This window comes from Dipodomys merriami, unplaced genomic scaffold, assembly GCF_024711535.1.
Source record: "Dipodomys merriami isolate MVZ:Mamm:240054 unplaced genomic scaffold, mDipMer1.0.p SCAF_49, whole genome shotgun sequence".
Lineage (NCBI taxonomy): Eukaryota > Metazoa > Chordata > Mammalia > Rodentia > Heteromyidae > Dipodomys > Dipodomys merriami.
The window spans coordinates 8,072,188-8,091,670 of NW_027206057.1; positions in this window are offsets into that span (position 1 = coordinate 8,072,188).

Here is a 19,483-nt window from a genome sequence, read left to right on the forward strand (position 1 = left end):
CCAAGAATTTCACACACATGTGCACACACACACATATACACATACACCATTAGAACTAATAGGCAAATTTTGCAAGATGGCATGATATAATAAACCAACATATAAAAAGTGAAGTTGTTTGTTTCTATATACTAATAAATAATCTGAAGAGGAAATTAGGAATACAATTCCATTTGCAATGGCATTAAAAAGAGAAAAAAATACTTCAGAATAAAAACTCATTGGTGAAAGATTTTTGCACTAAAAATTGCACAGAAGTTGCTGAATTGAAAGAGCCCTCACACAAGCAGAAAATCAGTCAGTGTTTATGAATTAGAAAATTAACATAGTTACCACGTCCATACTACTCAAAGAAATCAGCAGATTTAACACAATTTGACAGAAGCCCAATGAAATATTTTGTAGCAATAGAAAAACCAAGCTTAGAAATCTGTATGGAAGAACAGAGAACCTCAAATAGCTCAGACAGTCTTAAAGAAGATCAAAACTGAAGATCTCACGTTTTCTGACTCCAGTACATATAATAAAGTAATCATAACCATGACCAATGTAGTTCTAGCATAGGAACAGGCCACTGAGACAGACAGAACCCCCAAATAAACCAAGGTGTGTATGGTGGTTGAATGATATTTGATAAAGGTGCCATGACTACACAATGGGAAAATGATGATATCTTCAACATGTGATGTAGGGAAAACAGGGTAGCCTCATGCAATTGGATGGAACTGGAAGAAACTGGACCCTTAGGTAACACTGTATCACAGACAAGACTTGAACAGACATGAACACAGACGTGCAAATGCAAATGGTCAGTCAGTATATGTGCAGCTGATCAACACCAGCTAATCACTGGGGAAATGCAAACCAAAACAATGAAATATCACCTGATAGCGGTTAGTTTGGCCTTTACCAAACGGGGAAAAATGAGTAAAAGGAAATAACAAGAATTGTAAGAATAAAATCTTCGTAAAATGGTAGGAATGCAGAAGGTGTAACTGCTATTGAAACAGAAAGAAACTTCTTCAACAAGTTAAAATAATACAAAGAACTCCACCTCTGCCTTTTTTTCTTGATATAATACACAACAATTTCAATAGGTATTTCACTCCAGTGTTCATTGTAGTATTATTAACAATAACCAAGATATGGAAACAACGTAAATATCTATCCATGGATAAAAGATAAAAGGAAATGTATCATATACATACAATGGAATATTACTCAGCTTTGAAAAGCAAATCCTGTGATATGCTTCACTGAAAAGCCCTAGAGATCTGCTGTATGCATGCATTAAGCCACACTACAATGTATACTTAAAACTATGTTAAGAGGGTAAAGTTTGCATAATGTATGTTTGGCAAATTTTTTAGATTTTTATTTTTTTATTGTGAAAATATTGTACAGAGGGGTTACAATTACATGGGCAAGATAATGAGTACATTTCTTATCAAGCATTGTAGCCTCCTCCTTTGTTTCCCCTTCCCATCCCTTCCCATCATCCTCCCCACCCCCCCAATCCTTCCCGCCCCCCCCCCACCAAAGTTGTAAAGTTCGTTTTCGACATAACGACTTGTACTTCTCATTGTTGCAATGGGTCCACCTGTATCCCTATTTAAACGACTTGTTTTTCCCCTTGCCCTCCACAAATTATACTGACATCAAATACAGTGAAATCTTGGGTTATACTGTGGGGGAGGGACATACAAGGCAACAAAGAAATAATCTTATAAATGAGTTAGAAACAAATGCATGAAAGAAAAAAAACATTTGAATACATATCTAAGGGTTCATTTCCCTAACATCACCTTATCTGACCTTTTCTGCTTGACTCAGACATATACTAGATATTGCAAATAAGGGAAACCATGGGACCTATGTTTCTTTGGGCTTGGAGCAATGTCATTCTTTCTGATGGAGGCATAGAATTCCTTGAATTCTATTCCATAGAATTCATTTTCTTGATCCATTCATCTACTGAGGGGCATCTGGGTTGGTTCCATATCTTAGCTATAGTAAATAATGCTGCAATAAACATAGTTGTGCTGGTAGCTTTAGTGTGGTCTTGTTTGTAAACATTTGGGTAAATGCCCAAAAGTGGGATTGCTGGGTCATAGGGGAGCCCTATGTGTAGTCTTTTGAGGAACCTCCATACTGCTTTCCAAAGTGGTTGAACAAGTTTACACTCCCACCAACAATGCAGTAAGGTTCCCTTCTGTCTACATCCCCTCCAGCATCTGTTATTATTAGAGTTCTTGATTTTTGCCATTCTAACTGGGGTGAGGTAGTATCTTAATGTTGTTTTGATTTGCATTTCTTTTATGTCTAGGGAGGTTGAGCATTTCTTCATGTGTCTATTTGCCATCCTCTTTCCTCTTCAGAGAAGTTTCTCTTTAAGTCTTTAGCCCACTTGTTTATTGGGCAATTGTTTCTTTGAGGATTTGTTGTTGGGGGATTTAATTTTTTGAGTTCCAAGTATATTTTAGATATGAGACCTTTGTCCATTGTATGGCTAGTGAAGATCTTCTCCCAATCTGTGGGCTTTCTATTGATCCTGGTAGCTATGTCCTTTGCCATGCAGAAGCTCTGCAACTTCATGCAATCCCATTTGTCCAACCTTTCTTTGATTTGTTGTGCTTCTGGGTCTCTATTAAGGAAATTTCGGCCTGCGCCAAGAAGACCTAGGGTTTCTCCTATTCCATCCTGTAATGTTTTCAGAGTGTCTGTTTTGACTCCGAGGTCTTTGATCCATTTGGAGTTGATTCTGGTGCAGGGTGATATATAAGGATCTAGCTTTAGTTTTCTACAAGTTGTTAACCAATTTTGCCAGCACCATTTACTGAAGAGGCTGTCTTTCTTCCATTCTATTTTTTTTAGCTCCCTTATCAAAGATTAGATGGCTATAGGTATGTAGGTTCATTTCTGGGTTTTCAATTCTATTCCATTAGTCCTGAGGTCTGTTCTTGTGCCAGTACCAAGCTGTTTTGATTACTATGGCTTTATAGTAGAGTTTGAAGTTTGGTATTGATATTCCTCCAGCAGTGTTCTTTCCATTGAGGAGCGTTTTTGCTATTCGGGGTCTTTTATTGTTCCATATGAATTTTTGGATTGCCTCTTCTATTTCCTTGAAGAATGAGGTTGGAATTTTGATAGGTATCGCATTGAATTTGTAGATAGCCTTGGGAAGTATTGACATTTTCACAATTTTGATCTTTCCAATCCAGGAGCATAGGAGTTTTTGCCATTTTCTAAGTTCTGTTTTGATATCCTTTTTCAAGTTTTTAAAGTTTTCATCATAGAGGTCCTTCACTTCTTTGGTTAAGTTAATTCCTATGTATTTTATATTTGTGGGGCTATTATGAATGGAGTTGCTTTCCTAATTTCAGCATTGTTGGCATACAGAAAAACCATTGATTTTGGGGGGTTGATTTTATACCCTGATACTTTGGCACATTTTTTTAAGACAAGAAAATCAGATGCTTTTGCTGATTGGTTACTTCACTGTCTTTCTTTTGTAACTATAGCAGAGCTGTCTCATTTTGTAGTTCCTTGATCAGCGATTGGCAAACAACTACTTGTGGAACCAATCTGGCCTGTCTTCTATTTTTGTAATAATTCTTTATTGGGACATATCTCTGCCCATTCATTTGCATATCATCTATAGCCATTTATGAGTTACAGTTTCATAACTGTGTAGGTGTAACAGAGTCCACATGGACTACAACAGCTAGACATTTCATTACCTGGCTCCTTATGGAAAAAGTTAACCCTGCTCCTCTAAGGAAGGATTTCTGTAAAGAACCTTGTTTAGTCCCATTTAAAACCTGTATCTGTGAGCCATAGTGGCAGCAGCATTCCCCAGATAATATAGAAGCTTATATAAAATATAAGTATATAAAATATAAAGATATAGCAGAACTTTTTTTGCAGGTCCTGAGGCTTGAACTTAAGGCTTGGGTACTGTCCCTGAGCCTCTCTCTGCTCAAGGCTAGACTCTACCACCTGAGCCACAGCACCACTTTCATCTTTTACTGAGTAGTTTTTTGGAGATAAGATTCTCAGACATTCCTGCCTAGGCTGGCTTTGAACACGACCCTCAGATCTCAGCTCACTGAGCAGCTAGGATTATAAACTTGAACCACCTGCACCTGGATTAGCAGGAATTTTATAACTACACTAAACTTCAGTCTCATTTATCCCAGTAGACAGGAATAATGAGACACAAAGGAGCAAATTTCAAGTCATTTCTGCAAATAGAAGGCACTGCAAACCAGCAACTCTATTTCTTCCAAGTCTATTGGGTTGACTTAGCAGATCTTCTCTTTAGCTGGGCTCTGATACTATCAATGGGGTTTGCAGATGCGTTTGCAAGAATGGAGGAATTAGCAAGAAGCTGGCTAGTCTGAGCTGACACCAGTGTGAACGAATTAAGTTTATTTCAAATACCTCTCCCAGTCCTTTAGTCCAGCAGCCTGGATGTAGTATCTTGGTCATGGTGGCAGACCCTTATTTCTATCTGCTTTGCTAATGTCCACTGACTGAAGTAAGTCATATGCCCAAACCCTCAGACTGTGTGGACATAAGTGAGAGGCATAAAAAACTGGACCATTAGCACCTTCAGCTCACCTAACACACAGATGTATGCAACATCACAAGTATTTTCTTACCTGGAACATCCCAAATAATTATTTACTAACTAATATTCTTCATGAGTTAGGTGAGAGTAAATATTTAAGTAAAAGAAATCTTAGTTTAATTTCATTAATCATAAGCACACATCCCAGGCCTCTAATAATGTCATTGATACATTAGATAATTTTGTACACTTAAAAAGTGCACTGAAAATTTCATAGAAGCTATTTTTGATTGTTATAAAATAGAAACCATTTCTCTTCTGCTATAGGCTGCCATTTCCCATAAAACTGATTTAATGTTTGTATACTAAGGGATACTGTTTATCAATGAATGACCTTAAAGAAATTGATGCTGAGACTATGTTTTTAAGTTACAGATATAGACTTAATGACAAAATAAAAGGACGGGTGCTAAATCACTTTAGCAGTCCAGGATCTGGTGGCCCAGAGTGTAGACGCTGGCTTCAGTACTAGCAGAGCATGAACTCGCTCTGTGCATCTACCTATACTTAACTTTGTTGAATTGGAACTCTTCTTCCAGCACCCAGTAACCTCAAGTTACTGGATGAAAAACTTGACTTTGTGATTTGGTGTTAAGAACTCAGCCTGCTTTGTAAGTGACCAATTTATTGTTAAAGAAACAGCACTGGAGTTTCTTGAGCACCTACTTTGTGACAGAAGTCATTATCAGGATGCAAAGCATAGCAATGATAGCTAAGACCTTCTGTTTGTTTTCTGGGTGCAACTAAGTTAAAAATAGCTTTATTTGGAACTTTGAAATGAGATATGTTTTGAATTCATGTTTTTAAGAGGCTAAAACAGAAATAGAATGTACCATCCCTAAGAAGTTTGAGGGCAATACCCTGTAATCAGTTACATGAACTTTTCTAATACTGAGTGGGATCCAGTCTAATAATAGCTACTTCGCATTATTAGTGCAGGCTGGGTTTTGCCAAATGGGTTTTCTACAAATCAACAGAAAGATCTTTAGGCTCCTGAACATTTGTATTTAATCATTGTGACAATGGACCTGTGCCTCAGTTTAACTCATTTAGCCATCCTAGCAAGTCTTGGAGGTTGGGAACATTCTTATGAGCCATTCCCAGGTGAAGTAAAAGTGAGGGACAGTGAAGTGAAATAATGAAATCTAAGCTCAGTGTAAAAGAAGAGAGCTGGGGAGATGGAGCTCCAGAACAAGTATGGACTAAAAGATATCAGAAATAAACAAAGTATATAATGAAAAGCACAAGGAACTCCAGCCATATGCACGAGAGTAAGTGAGCATTTGACATGTACAGCCCCCAATGGGAAAAGCAGGCATCCGTTGATGGGTGGGGAAGAGTCTAGAGGGCTATGGGACCCACAGGGAGGTACAGAGGGTGGATGGAGGGGAAAGCAAGTGACTCTTAACCAGGGTGCAAACCCCAACACCATGTCTCACATAGATATGAGTGTACAATTCAATTTCAAATCTGTCACTTCCTTCTTGTGGTGTTAAGTTTGTAATGCTTGGATTTTGGCCACACACACACACACACACACACACACACACACACACACACACACACACACACACACACACACACACACACACACACACACACACACACACACACACACAATCCCTCTATTTGTTTAAAAGAAAACTTGGATTTCCATTGCTAAGGAAAGCAAGCCAGAAGAAACTGAGGCTTTTGAGACAGCCAAGTTAAATATTGTATCTCTTTTTAAGAAGTTAATCCCTCTGGGTCTCCAACCTTTGTTCTTTGCTCCCAAAGGCAGGGACATATGATGTTTATCTTGCCAAAAATAGTTAAAAGTCATCTAGGCTTTCTGGGCTAAGTAGGCCCAGCCGCTATGACCTTTTCCACTAGACCAACTCCTGTTAAGTTAACCTCTGACTTCACCCTTCTTAATGGCGATATTCCTGCGCACTGTAATTTCCCTCCCGCTGTGTGCTCCCAGGAAAATATTTACTAGTGAGGTTTCACAATTTATTTTTCAAACAAAGTGGCAGGGACCACCCCATGCCACCACATCCTCATTTTGTAGTAGAGACCATCATTCCTGAGATATAATTTTACCAGAACAAATGTGTGTTAGGGTCTTTTGACAGGAGATGGAGGCTTGACTTCCTATCAAAACCAACCCAGGCTCTTGTCAGCTTTGAGATGGATATAAACAAGAAATGCAAGCCTGTAATTGGTGATGGAAATCAGATAAGGCCTCTTTAAATACAACCATTGATAGAAAAATGTGAACTCGAATTACCTTTGATTAAGTCACTTAAGAAAATAAAGCTGGGGTGAGTTTAAGAGAAAAGATGCTGAACATGGCTGTTAGTAGGATCTGATAGCCGTTAGGGCTCTCAAAAGCAAGTTGGAGAAAATTAAGGTCAGAACCTCAGGTTCATGAAATGAAACAGAACTCAGGACACAACTTCCACATTTCTTAGTCCCCAACAATGACAGGCATTCACCAGTTATTTCCGGCCAAGCTGCAGAATCGCTTTCTATGCAACAGAAATCTAAATATCTAGGTAGTAACTATTAGCTATATAACCTTTCTGTGAGCTGTGAAATTCAGCCCAACCATCAAACAATCCCTACCTAACAGTTACATAATGTTAATCTTTACTCCTGATAAGTTACAACCTTATCTGGCGCTGTACTTCATCGTTGAACATACATATTTTCAAACTCTCTTCTAAAACAAATACAATGCAGAAGAGTAATGCTATTTCCTGATCCATTTTGCATTCTTTGTCTAAAGTCTCCTAACACATTCACTATTCACAAATCTTAAAACATTAACTTTCCTACTTATTTGTGTGCAAGAAATAATAACTAAGTGTTATGTGTACTTTTTTCAGTGTAAAAATGGTCTAAGTTGTTTTCAGATGCCAAGGAGAAATTTAAGGTAAGATAGCACATATAAATGGAAAGGAAGTTTCTTTCCCTCAATCATCAGAATTTTATCAGTTAACATATATATAAAAACATATATGAAAAGGAAACAAATACACCATATGAAAACATTTTTAAGCTTTTAGATTTTCTTAGCAGTTTATTGCTTACCTGTGCTTACATTATAAAAGCTAAATACTATTTATTCATCTAATCTTTCATAGATAAAATTGAGAATATTCTTCAATACATGTGTAACTTCTCAAAGTTTGCTTCAGGCTTCACAGACAATGCTAAATAAAAATATTACACATTTAAAAGGAAAGAAAGAAAATGAGAGTATCTTTTAACAGATGGTGATGTGTTAAGTTGAAAATTTGATAATGTATGTTATATTTATTTTATTTTTAACTAACAAACAGTAATTATGTATACTTATAGGGGACAATGTGATATTTTAGTATATATTTAAATGAAGAATAATTAAATGAAGCTAATAAACTCAATACGTTTGTATTTATAGCATTACTATGAAAAGAGTCAATCCTCCATTATCTACCCTCTGTATTATACACCTGTAACCCCAACTATTTGGGAGACTGCAATCAGGAGAATCACAGTTCAAGGCCAGATGGGACCAAAATTAATGAGACCTTCCTAACTTAATTCATAAGCTTGGCATGATGTCTCATGTATGTAATTCAAACTTTTCAAGAGAAGTAAGTAAGAGGATTGTAGTCCAGAATAACATAGGCAAGAACAAGAAACCTCAAAAAACTTTAGGCACTGGTGGCATATACCTGTTATCCTAGCTCAAACCTTGATCCCCAGATCTCAGGAGGCTGAGATCTTAAGATCTTAACAATAAAGCTGAGGTGGGTTTAAGAGAAAAGATATTGAAAATGGCTGTGAGTAGGTTCTGATAGCTTTTAGGGCTCTCAAAAGCAAGTTGGAGAAAATTAAGATCAGAACCTCAGGCTCATCAAACAGAAGTCAGGATACAACTTCCACATTTCTTAGTCCCCAACAATGACAGGAGTCTACCAGTTATTCCTAGTCAAGCATCAGAGTAGCTTTCTATGCAACAGAAATATAAATATCTAGGTCGTAAGTACCAGGAGGCTGAGATCTGAGGATCAAGGTTTAAAGCCAGTTTAGCCAAGACAGTCCATGGCTCTTATCTCCAATTAACTAGCAAAAAGCTGTTGGAAGTGGTGCTGTAGCTCAATAGTAGAGTGCTAGCTTTGAGCAAAAATGCTCAGGAACAGTGCCCAGGCCCACCATTCAAGCCCCAGAATAATTACATACACTAAAAATAACTAAAGGCAAAAAGGACTGGGGAGTGGTTCAAGTGATAGAGCACCTTCTTTGCAAGTGCTAGTTCTTGAGTTTAAGCCTCAATACTAAAAAGAAGGAAAGAAAGAAGGAAAGAAGAAAGGAAGGAAAGAAGGAAGGATGGAAGGAAGGAAGAAGGAAGGAAGGAAGGAAGGAAGGAAGGAAGGAAGGAAGGAAGGAAGGAAGGAAGGAAGGAAGGAAGGAAGAAGGAAAAGTATTACATTCGATTTTTGAAATACAAGCCATATTCATGAAATAATTTCTATAGGGATAAAATTACATTTGAAGAAAGCAATGGTGTGAGGACCTTCTTCTGAACTCCAATTGGTCTCTTTGTGCAGATAAAACTGAATTTCTTTTTTTATTCTTCTCCCTCCCCAAATTGTTATTATATTTGAGCTCAAGGACTAATTGTGGGAAAACTGCATTCTCTCCCATAAAAATAAAAAGAAAATATAATAAAGCAGTAATTGGTGAATGTCTATTGAAGCAGTAAGTTTACAGTCCCAGTCAGACAAGCTACATGACTGATCTTTGTACTGTGTTCAGGGTGTAATGCTTTTCATAAAACAAATGCTACATTATAAAGTTCTTATTTTACACCAGGCCTATTTTATCCTCAAATATACAACTCATGTAAGTTATGTGGCTATTAAATAGTAAGTCACTCCTTTGTTCTATGGTACCCTCATCAATGAAAGAGTCACTCATAGTAAAGGTAAGTAGGTTGTCTCAGACACAGAAACATGGGGTAGCCATTCCATGTTTTCAGGGATGACAAAGACATGGACCCAATTCATAAGATGAGCCAGGTTGCATCAGAGAGAAAGCTGATTTTCTGCTAAGTACATATTTAAACTTAGCCACCTCTAAGCCCATTAAGTTGAGCCAGAATCTAGAGATATTACCAATGAGTTCACCTTTTCAAGTACTCTTCTGAAGAGTCTTTTGAAACTTATCTAGGAGTTACTGAATCTCTCCTAATATAAAGTTCTGAAAAAAGAGCTCAAGTTACCTTCACAAAACTGCTGACTTATTTTATTGGCAAGATATCTCTAACATTTTAAAATACTCTGGTAATTTCTTCTTGGCCTTTCTGATTGAAAAGCACACTTTTTAAAATGGGATGAACCTATAAAAATGTCACCACAGGGTCTGAACTGCTGCTAGTTTAAAATCTTCCCATTTGGGGCACCCAATAGTCCAGCAGGCTGTGTACCTGTTCAGAAAATATATAATTATGTTACTAACTTACCTTTGAAAATTTATCATAGCTATGGTCAAATTCTCAATATTAGCAGAAAGACAAGTGTTAAAAGTAAGTTGCTTTTAGGAAGAACGTTATTAAACAACCACTCTATCCTCTCAGAACTACAGCATTTGTTGACACATCACAAATACAATACAAATTTCCTTCCTAAATATTGATGGACAGTAGCATTTAAATTTTCAATGCCTACATGGTGTTATATTCTTTTTGGAAGCCCATTTGTTTTCATTCAAGCATTTACTCAGCAAGCCTATCTTGATTTGTGTTACTGGAATAATGCAGTATTTCTAGGAACAAATTCTATAGTTAGAGTACCCACGTTCATTTCATAATCTCCTTGGCTTTCTGCTATGAATAGTTGAACCATTTATTTAACCCTTATGTGTCTAATTTTGGTAGCACCAAAATAGTATAAGGCTGGCATAAAGAATGAAATGAATTAATAGACAAAGCATGAAACACAGAATAAGCACTAAATAATAGTAACATGAACCATCGGGATTCAGATTCCAATGAATAACCATATGGATAAAAGTGACTATCTGTCAGACCTGCCTCTAACCCACTAAGCGCTCTCAAGGAGCAATTACAGCTTTAAATTTCAGACAACTCAGAGATAGGTAAGTTTGGCTGAAATTATAAATCAACTGTAAAAATAATTGACAGCTGCTGAGTTATTAAGGGAGGTATATTGTTGAGGCCTGGTAAGTTCCAAGCCAAGGCAAGGTCAAGGGACTATATTGCACATTTCCATTTCTACTCTGGGATTCAGTACCAGCACCAGTGTGAAGAGGACATAAACAGATTAATGGAGGTTCCTAGGAAATCGATTCAAATCATGGGAGTGTGGTACACACAAGACAAGAATGAGAACCACTGAGAACGATTGTAGATAATTCTTTGACACCCAGCTAGTTATATGATAGTTTTCTCCATTAAAGCAGAAGCACAAGTGAGAGTGCAAGTTTTGAGTAAAAAAGCCAAATGAGAGTACATGGCCCTGAGTTCAAGACCCAGTACTAGCACAAAGTAGGATAGAAAGAAAATACAAGTAAAGACAAGAAGGAACGGTGATAGGAGTTTGAGGGGTCACTGGAGAATCAACCTTATCCATGTCTTGATTTCTCTTGGACTTCAGGTAACTTGACCCTCACAGTAACATGTAACGTATATCAATTCTTGCAACTTGTGATGAGGATACATGCTAAAGAATTCATTGTAAGCTGAAACTATTCATGAGCTGAAAACACATTTATATTGACATGAAACTCTCCCCAGTGTACAATTACTGCATAGCAATTTTTTAAGTGAAGAAAAGAATAAATGCATTGAATACCCACTACCCATTGGAATGGCTCCATCAGTGAACCAATGCACTTTTAAAACAATGCTGTAAAGGTGATGTGCAGAGGTGTTACAGTTACAATAGTCAGTTAATGAAATCATTTCTTTTTGAACTGTGTCGCTCCTTCCCTCCCTCATTTTCTCCAAGTTTTTTTTCCTCCTGACCTGGTCTCCTCTCAAGTTCTATAGTTCATTCCCCAACATAGTATGTAATGAATATGCTGGATTAGTTCACCCTTTGTTCCACTGTTTCTGTTCCCCTTTCTCTCCCCAAATCAGATAAACTTACATACAAAACAAAGGGTACAGAAATTAAAAACAGTGACAAATGGGGAAAAAACAAAAGATCATAAAATGTGCTATAAAAAGCCTCTTGTTTCCATTTCTTGGATTTCATTTCAATGATCATCTTTTTATATGAGCATATGCACATAGCTATTGAGCCCTTGTGGTCCTCTCCTAAGAATATCTTCCTTTGGTCTCACTGTGTGAATGTTTAGAGTCCTGTATAATTTCTCATGTCCATGTGTAATTTTTTGTCTTTTACTATCCATTGGGATTGCTTGTGGATTTATAGGCACATTCTAATTATTACAAATTGTGGAAGCCACGCAGCCTGTGTTCCTCTCAGGGATCTATTGTTACTTTATGAACTGTGGAGTCTGTCCTTTCTCCTGAAGCTACAGGTAACTGAAAGCCAGCTTGCTGCCACTATATAGCACAACCAAAAGAACATGTTGCATATCCCTAGTCCAGAAAAAAAGATCAAAATTTGAATATTAAAATGCAGTTTCATTGTTTTGCTGCATGTGATCGTAATTTTAAATAATCATTTAGGCAGAAAATTGAAGTCAGAGACCATATGTATTGTTACATCCATATCACAAATAAGTGATGTGAAACAGTGATTAAATTACTTAGTTAAGATCAAATAGGAAAAAAAAAGTCTAGAATCAAAGAGAATGAGCATAGCTTTCCTAATGGAGATATCCTGTGCTCTATTTCTCATTGGAAAAAAAGGTCCAGAAGACAGAACCAAGAGGAAGAAAGCAATGGACAGTGCCAGAGACCAGTAAACATGGTGCTGTCCATTGAGAAAATAGGAAATTAAAGCACAGGCTGCTGAGTCAGGGTGCCCAACAAACTTGCAGCCAAGCTTCATGGGTGGCTGGATGAACAGATGATTGAATGGAACTGTTTACAGAAACATGAGAACCTGTCTACTTCTTCCCTGTCTTCAATACCAACTCTATTGCGAAGTTTTGAGCAGGAAATGCACACAACTCTCTAACTCATAAAAGAGAATCCTTTGATCATGCTTGAATAGGAATTTTATTCTAGGGCAGAGCTAGAATGCCACAGCATAAATTCCTTTAGTCAGACAATTTAACCTTTAAAACAATTTTAGATGTTTGTAAGACTATTTTACTTTATATTTTTTAATACTCTCCTTTTTTTAAAGCACCATAAGTTTTGGGAAAATGAATATTTACTTTCCCAAAGTGAATTAAAATGAGGAGAGCTGTATCACTTCCACTTACATGGTTGCCTGCAAAAGATCGCATAAGTTGCATCAGATAATGTTTTAAATCATACTTTCTGCTTCACAACTCAGAATCACTCCTGGTCTCACCTATTGTTTGGAGATTAGTCAGATAACAAAGGTTTTTGCTGGGAAATGCAGCCCATTGGCAAGCTCTCTGGCAGCATGCCCTCTGCTGTCTGCTTTGATAGTTGCCTACTGAGCCCTGCACATGCCCTGGCACATAGTACATACCTGGTAAATGTGCCCTGAGTTACATCCAAGTAATGGAAGGCGCAGATCTGCGTTCTTTTTACCACTATCTCTGCTTTTAGCCTTTAAACTCAAAACTTAAAGGGCAAAACATATAAATATATGCAAAGCTACTTGTGTTTTCATTTTACCAAAGGTATTTATATCATGAGGCATTTAGAGTCATCTGCGGTGCTTTGTGAGACATTTAACTAGTACTGCCTTGGTTTCTCACTAATTAAAAATCAAGTTATTAGAATATAAATCCACCAGCGACATGTTTAAGCAAGCACAACACAAATATAGCATAAAATATAGGGAGGGTTGGTGTTAAGTTTTATGACTTTGACACACTGGAAATTATCTCCTCATTAAGAAAGCATCTTGCCTCAAAGAGTAGTGGCTAGACTCAGGGTCTCAAGACTCATAAAGCAATTATCCCACTGAAAATGTATTTTCCTGTACAAAAGTATCTTCCATGTTTCAGAACGTCTATGAAGCTAAACTAGGGACAAAGAAAACAAATGCTAAATGTCTACTAGCACAATTATTTACATGTTGTGGATGTGTAGGTAAGAAATAGGTGAATAATTCACCAAGATTTCCATCCTGTTAATTGAAGGGAGAAAACAATCGTGGTTGCTAGGCTGAGGTTCAGGTTCCCTTGGCTGGATGTGTAAGCTGGTATGTACTGTGTAAGGAAGTATTATGTCACTGACAACTCCTAAGGTCCATGCAACCTAGTCCTGAGGTTATTTTAGATAGTAATATGGAGTCAACTAAAATCCACATCTTATCTGTGTGAAATTTCCTTCTCAGTTCTATATCCATGCTACTAACGGACCAAAGTAACCGGAAAATAAATTGAAAGAAAACACACACATACACACACACACACACACACACACACACACATACACACACACACACACACACACACACACACACACACACACACACACACACACACACACACACACACACCCCAAAATAGACAGAGCTGTTATCACAGGGCCTATAAACTTTCAAAGGAGACTGTAGTGAGATTCAACACAGCCTAGGAGCAGAGATAGAATAGTGGAAACTAAAGTTTCTAAATGTCCTCTCTTCAGCCATCAATTTTTTTATACATAGGTATAAGAACTGTAGAAGGAGACTGTGTCCAAATCAGTTTTTTTTCCTTAAGAAATAGTTACCAAGCAATGGCCATGTGATTCCTGGGATACAAAGTTAAATGACACTGCCTATCTAATAACTAAGTGCATAACCCAAATATATAAATGTGATGGGCTCATTCTTCAAACATGACTCAGAGGAATGACTGATTTCCATTTAAGTAGCAGAAAGCTAGAGTGGAAGTGTGGCTCAAGTGGTGGAGTATTAGCCTTGAGGGAAAAGGCAAAGCAAGGGCACAAAGCCCTGAGTTCCAGTACTGCACTCCAACCAAAACACAAACAAAAACAAGTAGATGAATCTAAAGTCATTTGGAGGTTCTTAGAATAAGACCAATGGTAAATATAAGGACCTAGATTCAGACAGTAGGGTTAAAGGTTGAGAGAAATGGATCAGAACAATAGCTGGCAGATGAAATTAATGGAACTTGATAACCAGTTGGATGTAGTAGAAAGTGAAGAGTGAGAATGAGCAGACCCACTTTGCATAGGAGTGACCAGACATAAAATGCCTTTGGACCTCTCTACCAGTATAAAGACTTAGAACAATCCATTTTCTAAACAAAAGAATAACAAATAAAAAAATGTTCTGTTGAATGAAAGGATAACTATTAAGTGCATATCCTATGAAACTAGGAAAATTGAGAAGAGGGCTTAGGCTGGAGGGATGGGGGAGAATGAAGGAAAGGGGAGATACTGATCAATATACATTGTACTTATAAGCTGATTTGTTGGATGGTAACCCCTTTGTACAATTACTTCAAGATAATAAAAAATATAATAAAAGGGTGTTACTGAATTAGTCATACTGGCTAGGAGAAATACATATTAAAATATTTTAAAAGATGCGTTTATATTGTACATATTAACAAAATATGTATTAAAATTGTACTGAACTCCAGTACAACAGAGTAAACTGAATACAAAGGATACTGCAAAACATAAAGGTGCCGTCCCTGCCCAATTTTAGGTTGAAAACAAAGAAGAAAGGATCATAAGATAAGTAAAAGAGTAATCCAAATTCACATATCAGTCTTTTTAAAATGTGTAATAACATTGGGGTTTCAGGAAAAATAGATGAAATACATCTAAATTCAGTACATTCTAGAGCAGAAAGTGTTCTGATTTCATCTCAAATCCTTCTGGCTTAAAATGTGCTCCTAATTTAAGTGTACTACTTTTTTATCTCAACACAAAATAAGATGGTTGTCATTTTGAGAATCAATTTAGTATCATTCAATGGGAAAGAAAAACCTTACATTCTTTCAAGCAGTCAGAAACTCAAAGGGCTTAATATTTTGAGATAAGTACAATGTTGGCACAGATTGTGCCAATAATCTATAGATAGCATAAGACTAGCTTTAACAACACAAGTCAAGGGGCTGGGAAGGTGGCTGGGAAGGTGGCTCAGGGGTAGAGTGCTTGCCTCACATGCATGAGGCCCTGGGTTCGATTCCTCAGCACCACATGAGCAGAAAAGGCTGGAAGTGGTGGCGTGGCTCAAGTTGTAGAGCACCTAGCCTTGAGCTGAAGAGCTGAAGGACAGTGCCCAGGTCCAGAATTCAAGTCCCATGGCCGACAAAAAAAAAGAAAAGAAAAATGAACCAAATTTGCTTCCAGAGGTATCACCTTTTAAACCATTCTGTCCTTCTCTGTGGTATATTATTTAGTTATAATTCCTATTAGACTAGAATCTCTCTTGGGATAGAAACAGTGGTACCTTCACTTTTAAAAACGTATTTCTGAACTTTACCACTTGGGGGTGGAAGAGGAGTTGGTGAGGGAGTGGTAGATAAACAAAGAGGGGGTAACAATGTTTGACAAGAAATGTCATTACCGTACTTATATAGCTGTAATACCTTTGTACATCACCTTTACAATAAAATAAAAAGTAAATAGATATTTCATAGTTTAGCACAGATGTTTGCTAGTTCTTGATGAGAAAAATACAGGTCATCAATCCTAAGAAGAGTGTATGTAAGATTTCTGCTACTTACTTAATCTGTATGTTAAAAATGCCTAGAATGAAATAGCTGGCATAATTTCTAAAGATAAATTTATGGGACTGAATGTAAAGCATTTTATTTTGGATCATCTCACAAGGGATATCAACACAATCATCTTGCTTTACGAAGTACTGGATTCAGAGGGCTCTGGTGGCTCAAGCCTGCCTATTAATCCTAGCTACTTAGGAGAAGACTGAGATCTAAAGATTGTGGTTCAAATCCAGCCTAGAGATTCTTATCTCCAAATAATCAGCAAGAAGCTGAAAGTGCTCAAGTGGTAGATCAACCTGCCTTGAAATAAAGAGCTAAGGAATAGTGCCCAAGACCTTATTTCAAGCCCCAGTACCAGCACATACATGCACATGCACATATGCATGTGCACATGCGTGCTCCCTACCACAGACTCATAATAATGCTGGATTCTTTAGCAGTAAAGCAATGTACTTGGATGTAGGCCACAATTACAGAGTCATGTTTTAGAAGTTGAATGTTATTCTCACATGTGTTACCTCTGTTTTTTCCTCCAACAAGCCTGAGGTAGCTGTCTACTGGCAATGGTCTCATTTTTATGTACCATTGAGTTGAAGAATTTATTTGGCTCATAGAGAACCATTGTGAATCATGGGCTAGATCTTGGCCTCTTGGTTCCTCATTTGTTCCAGGCTAAATATTGGGCACACTGTCATCCATACAATAATGATTTATGGTCATCAGCAGCTTAGGTTTAAAGGATCAATAGCCACTCCCAAGGCTTACTGCTTTTCTCATATTTAGAATCATAAAAGTATCCACAGCCTTCCACTGACAGTCAGTATTATGAACACTTACTGTCCTGATAAAAATTTATATTTACTCTGTGCACTTGGCAGTCTCTGCTGTGAATGCTTCTGTTACGGAGCAGTGCCAAAGCACATAAAGTTTAAGGCTTGACCAAGCACTAAAGCAGAAGCTTTCACCCTGGAGACTACTGGATTGGAGAATTAAGTAAACACTATTATGTTGTATCCAAAACATCTCTCATGCTGCTAATTAAAATCAAGCTGAAATAATAAGCAATTGCATTAGTGTATCTCCAATAATTGGAGGGTCTATGTTAGATCAGAATTTGGGTTAGTTTCTCAGGTCTTAATGACAAAATTCAGCAAGGAATGGATGCCATTTCAAGAATAATATATAATTGATATTTGAAAGAATCACATGAGTAATTCAAAGGCAGGGAATAAAGAGTTCCACATGTTTAGGGTTTATACCATGCTAAGTTCTTTATATATGGTATCTTGTTTAATCCTTCAAACAGCCCAGTGAGGCTGGTATTATTATCTACATTTATTGGATGAAAAGCAGTAAGGTTTAAGGAAGATTTTGAGAGTTGAATCAATATTTCCCCAACTCTGATTCCTTAAGCTTTGGATAAATGAGAAAATCCATATAGCTAGAGTTTTCTATAAGGCAGCCCATGTCCCCCTAGTAACATGGGAGGGCCTTGACAGCCACTAAATTGATGGAAAATACAGAACCTTGAGGGAAAAGATAGCAAAAGCAAGTTATTTTTAAATACAGTAGAATCCATATTTAGTAGAGACAGAAGCATTAGTGGGTGACCAAAGAGTTTGAAGGAATCAACACTAAGATAGAGAGCGGGGGAAACTGGGGAAATTTTTTACCAAGTTTATGCGAATGTTGAAAGACTTGCTATGATCTCAACTCTCTGATCTAATGCTCCTCCATTACAACATATGCTTGATAAAAATTTCATCTACACTGAGAAGTGAAATTCAGAGATAATATAACAAAACTTGAAAACATAATGCTCCCATGTAGAATAACAAAAACTTTAAAAAGAAATGTATAACCAAATAGTGTATTTAATTATGTAAATACCCAGTAATATCTACTGTAGAAACCAAAGGCATTCTTACCTTTACACACTACGCCTAGGTGCAAGTCCCTTTCAAACACTAAGCTGGTGGGCCCAGAATATTACTGTGTCCATCCATTAGCTTTGTCCATTAGATATTGGTCTGTGGTAAATGGGAACAATCAGTATTTAGGCTTTCTGCTCCATGCATTTATGTCTGTGGAAGTTACTGTCATCACAGTATAGTTGAAGTGAGAATTAGTGAATTGTGGTTTCCAAAATGAAGTCTTTTTCCAGTTGAAAAAATATTTAGTGGTGAAAAGTGGCTAATTGCCCTCTGAAGATACCTTATACCAGCCATCTTCAAAGAAAATTGGAAAACCATTTTTTAGTGTCAGCACTGGGGCTTGTACTCAGCACCTCTTTCTCTCCTTGGCTTCTTAACTCAAAGTTGAGGCTCTATCACTATACCACACCTCTACTTGCAGCTTTTTGTTGGTTATTGGAGATCAAGGCCTCGTGGACTTTTCTCCCCAGGCTGACTCTGAACTGTGAACTTCAGATCTCAGCCTTCTGATTGGTTAGGATTATAGGTATAAGCCAACAGCTCCTGGCTGAAGAGACTTTTCTTAGAAGGTAATAGGATGAGAGTTCCCTGGTGCCACTCTAGCCCTTTGTAAAATTCTTCTCTCTTAATGAAGAGTATCAAGAGAGACTGGGAAAACTGGTGCAAAGGAGCACCTCTCTTCCCTTTTCTAGGAAGTAATTGTGGTTGATCTATCTAAATTGTGAAAATAAAGAGGGTGAAGGATCTCCCTGACCCTAACACAGGCCTTGATTTACAGCACAGGTTTTGTAACTCTTAAGTTACCTCCACTCTGACTGGCCAGATATATATGTAATTGAGACCTGTCACATACTCTCTCAAAGGTAGCTGGCCCTGTGTCAGTGACCTTCTGGCATTGGTCTCAGGAGGGTGAAGTTTACAATGGAAGGAAGTATTTCCTTTTATTGGTTTTAAATTTACTAGCCTTTAGCTTCATTCAATTAAATTATGTCACAGGGTGAACATTACAGTTATTACTGACATTTATAAACTGCATTCTATCCATCAATCCTGAAATGCTATGCAAACTGAGTTAACAAAATTAAATGTACAAATATGTTTCCTTCAGGCTTTCTGATGG